Source organism: Lutra lutra, chromosome 4 (genome assembly GCF_902655055.1).
Source record: "Lutra lutra chromosome 4, mLutLut1.2, whole genome shotgun sequence".
Lineage (NCBI taxonomy): Eukaryota > Metazoa > Chordata > Mammalia > Carnivora > Mustelidae > Lutra > Lutra lutra.
Window position 1 is genome coordinate 172939036 of NC_062281.1, and position 6134 is coordinate 172945169.

General features: G+C 46.1%; 1 non-coding gene across 1 annotated transcript; it reads left to right on the forward strand.

Moving 5' to 3' along the window:
* The first annotated feature begins 1601 nt into the window (after positions 1–1601).
* On the forward strand, positions 1602–1705 carry LOC125099460 (U6 spliceosomal RNA). Its single transcript, XR_007127186.1, has one exon. It is a non-coding gene; the product is annotated as a U6 spliceosomal RNA (small nuclear RNA).
* The last annotated feature ends 4429 nt before the right edge of the window (positions 1706–6134 follow it).

Below are 6134 nucleotides of genomic sequence, written 5' to 3' on the forward strand. Positions count from 1 at the left end.
CCTGTCCCTCTTCCTACTGTGCTACCTGAAGGCTAGCTTTGTTAGTACTGGCTGAGGCAGGTTTCTGTTACTTGCCACGATTTTGCAGCTTTGGGGAAATCAGTTAATAGGCTGGACGTGGGGAAGATTCAAATAGAAATCCCACAGACACCTCAAGCGCCACGCTTCTAAACCAGCCAGTTTCTCCCCCAAACTGTTTCTTCTTTGTGTCCCCATCTCTGTTTTAAGCAAAAGCATGATAGCCATTTCCATCTTGCTGTCCCCCATCAAATCTATGACTGAAACCTATTAAATTTACCTCCAAAATATTTCTTAAACCTCAATATCCAGTATTTTCTCTTAGCATGTATCCCAATTTTTGCTGATACGTTTGTGATCTTTTTTGTACAGTAGGCTCCATGAGAACAAGGACCTTGTCTTTTTGCTCATCATTGTATCACCAACACAGGACAGCACAGAGTAGGTGCTTGGGAAAATGTTATTAAATGAATAGATGTATGGCTAGTTCTGTGCTAGGTACTAAGTGTGAAGGGGGACACAGATTTTAAGATGAGACACACAATTTTATCCTCAAGAAATCATCGGGACACCAGAGTGGTTCAATGGCTCAGTGGCTCAGTGGGTTAAAACCTCTGCCTTCCGCCCAGAACATGATCCCAGAGTCCTGGGATGGAGCCCCTAGTGGGCCTCTCTGCTCAGCAGGGAGCCTTCCTCCCCACCCCAACCCCCCACCCCCGCCAGCCTCTCTGCCTACTTGTGATCTCTGTCAATAAAATCTTAAAAAAAAAAAAAAGAAAAGAAAAGAAAAGAAAAGAAAAGAAAAGAAATCATCTATGCATGTTAACAAACATGCACTGTGGCCTTCTAGACTAGCCCCTGAGCAGAGCTGGTGCATAAGATGAACAAGACACCATTTCTACCTTCCCCCTTCATCTGGAGGGATCCACACATGACCAACCTAGACAGTAAGACTCGAATTGGAGGGGTCAGGTGTAGTAGCATATAATGACTTCCAGAGTCTGAAGAGTCCAAGGTTTAGACTCGAATGATCTGGCTTCCTAGGCCAGCCTTGCCTCCTTCTGGCTGTGTGACCACAAGTCTCTTCTCTCTCTGAGGCTCCAATTTTCATCTTAAAAATGGGAGATAACAGTAATGTCTAAAAGGGGTGAGAGATATGAATGAGATAAATGAAAACACTAAGTGGCAGGTTTTACAACAATACTGGGTGTAGGTGGGTGACCTTGCCTCCTACTTTGCCTGGAACAGACCAGCTGACACCTGTTGAACTAGGGCAATTAATCTTAGCATTCCCTTTCATTCTCACAGTGTCCTGTGTTTGCACCATAAATTATGTGGTCATCCTAGTGATAGCTGTGACACTAGAGTTATCCCCACTGTGCCAGGGAGACACAAAGGTGAGGGGGTGGTGGGGCTGATTTGGAGGGAAGATGGCTGTGACCATGGAAATGAGCCTGGAAGTATGCAAGAGATTACACCAAGTGAAGAGAGATAGGAAAAGCATAACAGGCAGAGGGACCAGCATTTGCAAAGCAGACAAAACTTGGTAATTTGGAACATGTTTAGATCAAGAACACCCAATGGTGCTCTCTGTGGCACCTACACTAAAAATAGAACAATACAGTGAAGATTATCATGGTCCCTATGCAAGGATGACATGGAAATTTGTGAAGTGCCCCATATTTTTAAGGGGTGCCTGGCTGGTTCAGTTGGTAGAGCATGTGATTTTTTATCTCGGGGTCATGAATTTGAGCCCCACATTGGGTACAGAGATTATTTTAAGATTAAAAAAAAAAAGAGCCAAATAGCTCTATTTTAAGAAGCATGACAGGAGATGCGACTGGCAGTGGGAACTGTAGAAGGGATTCACATGAGCTGGTGGCTTTGCAAAAGAGACCAATTGAGGGGCTGGGGCCAAAGTCCAGGCAAGAGAAATAATGAGGCCTGTAGCCAGGTAAGGTTCTATAAGCACTTTAGAGGTAAATTGGACTTGGATGTGGGGGTTGGAGGACAGACCAGGGGCAGGAGAACTTCCAGCTGAATGGGGAGGCCATTCACTGAAGCAGGTAGGGAGAAGGGAGGGCCAGGAAACCCGGAGACAGAAGACGACCCACAATGGACTTGTGGCATTCACCAGTCTTGATCCAGAGGGAAAGAGTAGGGGTTATAAAAGGTAGAGGTCACTTCTGAGGCCAGGGGAAGGAGCTGGGGCCCAGTCAGTATTCAGGTGACATCCAATTAAAATTAGCTTTCAGAATAACCTTGAAAGGCAAGTTCTAGAAAGCTCAAAACTAGAGCCTCAAATAAAGAAAGAGCAGATTTTGCAGACCAACTTCTTGTATATATTGCTTTCCTTGATCAAAATGTTCCCACAGTGCCCTCCTACCTAACAGAATAAAAGCTGAGGTCCTCAGCTTGGTGTTCAAGGCTTCTAATGACCTGGCCCCAACCTACCTCTGGTGAATGGTTCATATTTCACTTGGTCATGTTTGGCCCCTCCCTTCTTCTGAAAACATAAGAATTGCTCCTCCCCTGGTCCAACCATCTGGTCCAGGTGGGGACTATCAATTTGGGCACCCCATGCCCCCGATCAAGGCTGTGAGTGACTATGTGACCAAGCCTGGTCAATCAGAATCCTCCTGAAGGATTTGGAGGATTTGGAACAAAGGGAAGAGAATTTCTCATCTCTCTGGTTAGGAAGCTAGGAGGCATGAGCTGGGGATAGCTGTTGGGCACAGTTCCAGCCTGGAGAGGCAAGTGGCCTGAAAAACCGAGGTAGGGAGAAGAGACGGCTATTGTTTCCTAGGTACAGGGTTTCAATCTGAGAGATTAAAAAAAAAGTTCTGGAGATGGATGGTGGTGCTGGAAGTTGCACAAACAATGTGAATATACTTGTCACTGAATCACACACTTAAAATTGGTTACAATGGTATTTTGTATAATGTACACTTGACCACAATTCAAAGAGGAAGGAGGAGGAGAAGGAGGAGGAAGAGCTGCCAGGCAAACAAGCAAAGTTGAAAGTTGGAGGAAGGCAGGTGGCTCCCTGGATAGGGTTGGTCCTTGGGCCCGGTTGCTAGAGTACTTGTCTCAAAGGGTTGCATGAGCCAAAATATGGCCTTTTTTGGCATAGGCCAGTTCACGTTGGGCTTCTTTTCCTTGCATCTGATGGAGTCCTAAAACAGAAACTTTCCATTCTCTCTTCTCTCTCACATCCTTTCAGACATCCTCTACTCCTGTCATGCCCTGCTGCCCATGCTTCCTCAGACCAATCCCGTGTCTCCTCCCGTGCCTCTCCTCCAGGCTCCCTCTGCCCTTTCCCCTACTTACAAATGTCAACTCCTACTCATCCACGGAGACCAAGCTCAAAGGGCTCTTCCTTGGAAAGCCAGCCCTGACCACAAGTCTCCCATGCCTTCCTCTGTACATACCTTCTTTTTTGTACATGTCTTTGTCACCCAGTATCCCAATGACCCGCATTCTTGTCTGTAACCATCATCAGGCGACAGTGTTCCTCTCCATGACCCTTGTGTCTGACAGCCTCACACAAAGTATCCTAAATGTTTACTGAACGGATGAATAGATGAGTAAGAACCCTTCTTTCTCTCATGCCATCTCCCTGAGTCACTACTCAGTTTCAACCAAGTGGGGACACAGAGAAAAAAAAATGTGGGAGGAATTGCTTTAGTCCCTCAACTCAAGGGTGAAGGATCCAGGAGGGAAGAAAACCCAGTAGAAATGGGGCCATTGCAAAGTTCAATGGCATTTATGAGAGGTCAGCTCTCTGCCAAACACGGATGGTGGCAGCTTAGAGCTGAGGCAGTTTGTTTGGGTGCCAGTGCCAAGACAAGCATTCAGTGTATTGAGCTTTTTAGCAAGTGTGGATTCTGACAGCTGTGCAGAGAGAGTCACCTAAAAGCTATCTGGGTCTGCCTGGAATCAGGGGATCCCTATCTCCTTCAACACAATCTGACCCAAGGAACAAGGCAGCCCTCTCCCCGACCCTTCGTCCCCGCCACGGGCACACACCTTCTTGAAGGGGACACTGCAGCTGATCAGGACATATGGCATTAAGGATAGAGTAAAACATAACTACAGGGAACTGTGGCTTTGATAACATTGCTTTCTAACTAGTCCGTGGATTCCCCCCTACAATTCCTAGCCTCTGTTGCTTGCAGCTCATATGACGAGTTCCAATTAATAGTCTGAACAAAAGTAATGAGTGCCATTTCCAGGAATATTTAATTGCCACTGCACACCCTCCAACAATCTTTCCCTTACTGAGACAATCCTGAAAGCCTTGTGTGGAAGTTGTGGAGGCGAGGATGGAAGAGCCTGGATCTCTAAGTTACCCAGTGGAGTAGAGGATATGTATTTTGGAAAGTGCCTTGAATCCATATCCAGTTTTGCTTGAGTGAGGAAAAAATAGACCATTGTTATGTTAAGCCATTGAGCTATTCAGGTTGTTTGTTACTTCAAAAAAGCCTAGCCTTTTCTGACCAATATACAGAAATTAATTGTTTTAACCATCAACTATCAAACCTCCCTATTTGAGGAGAAACATTACCCCTCCTATGGTTTTGCCAAAGCCAGTGGTCACTTCTCTATTCTTTCCTGATTTCTCAGCAGCCTTTGTCACAATTGACCATTCTCCCTGGAAACATGTTATTTTGCCATCTGTGACATCACACCTGCCTGGTGTTTCTTCTCTCGCAGCCCCTGCTTCTCAGTTTCCCTTGCTGTCTCCTCTTTCACTGTTTTACCTCAAAAGTTTGAAGTTTCTCAGGGCTTATTCCTGGGGAACTTTCTTGTGGTTTTACATGCCACCCATGAGAAAAACATCTGGTACCTTCCAGTATCCACTCTACCATTCTCTATTAATCACAGAGCCCCTATTTTTAGCTGGGTACTTTGTGTCTAATTAAAAAACTACATTTCTCAGTATAGCCATGGGACTATCTCTTAGCCAATAAGATGTAAGCAAAAATGCGTTGGACTTCCAAGGCCCTCTCTTAAAAAAAGAGGGTGCACTTTTCCCCCTTTCTCCTCCCTGCTTCCAAAGGTGGAACATAATGAGGTGACCTGAAGATTGGAAACCAAGTGCTAAGTGTATCAGAGCAGCCCTGGACTTCCTACCTCTTTTTTTGGTGAAGAGAGAAATAAATCTCTGGGCGCCTGGGTGGCTCAGTCAGTTAAGCATCTGCCTTTGGCTGGGGTCATGATCCCAGGGTCCCGGGATTGAACTCCACATCCACTCCCCTTGCTTGTGCTCTTTCTTTCTTTCTTTTTGTCAAATGAAATCAAGAAAGAAAGAAAGAGAGAGGGAGAGAGAAAGAGGAAGGGAGGGAGGGAGGGAACAAGGGAGGGAGGGGAAAGAAGAAAAGAAAGAAATTTCTATTTTCAGTTTTTTTTTTCTTTAGTTTTGTGCAACTGAACCCAACCCTAATGGACCATTCCTGTTGTTGCTATAGTCGCATGTTTGCCTCCCATCAGGAAGCCTGCCTATAGCACAAGGAAGACACTTCCAGGGGGAAAAAAGCGCTAGGCCTCTTTCCACAAATTGTAAATAACCTAGCCGACAGGAGGATAGAGTGGGAGATGGGCCTGGCAATACGGTTTATTAGTTCAGAGAAAGCACTGAATGTTAGATTAAGGAATTTGGGCTTTATTCTGTAAATCCCTTGCTGATAGAGGACCCTGTCTGTCTTATCTAGTAATGCTTTCACTTTGTAGATGTTTAATGACTCTATTCTTTATTAACTAATGCTGTTAATTTAAACAAGAAGTGTTGGAAAGTGGACCAGTTGGGAATCACCATGTGATCTACCCTTGCCTATGTTTTACAGATGAAGTAACCTCAGCATCGTTTACTATAAGGGGCAATCAGCCTGTCCACGAGGAAAGGCAAACCGAAATCTCCACCCTGGGGATGAAGACGGTCAGGGTGACGGAACTCCAAGAGGACGCCAACAAAAGCAGTTGGGATGGTGCCTGCTCAAGATGGCTGCTCTGAAACCCCATGACCCGGAGGAGGTGGAGCTCCGCCCCAGCACGCCCGGCCCCACCCCCCTCGGCCCCGCCCAACACCGCCCCCTTCCGCGCGGCCGGGTGGGGGG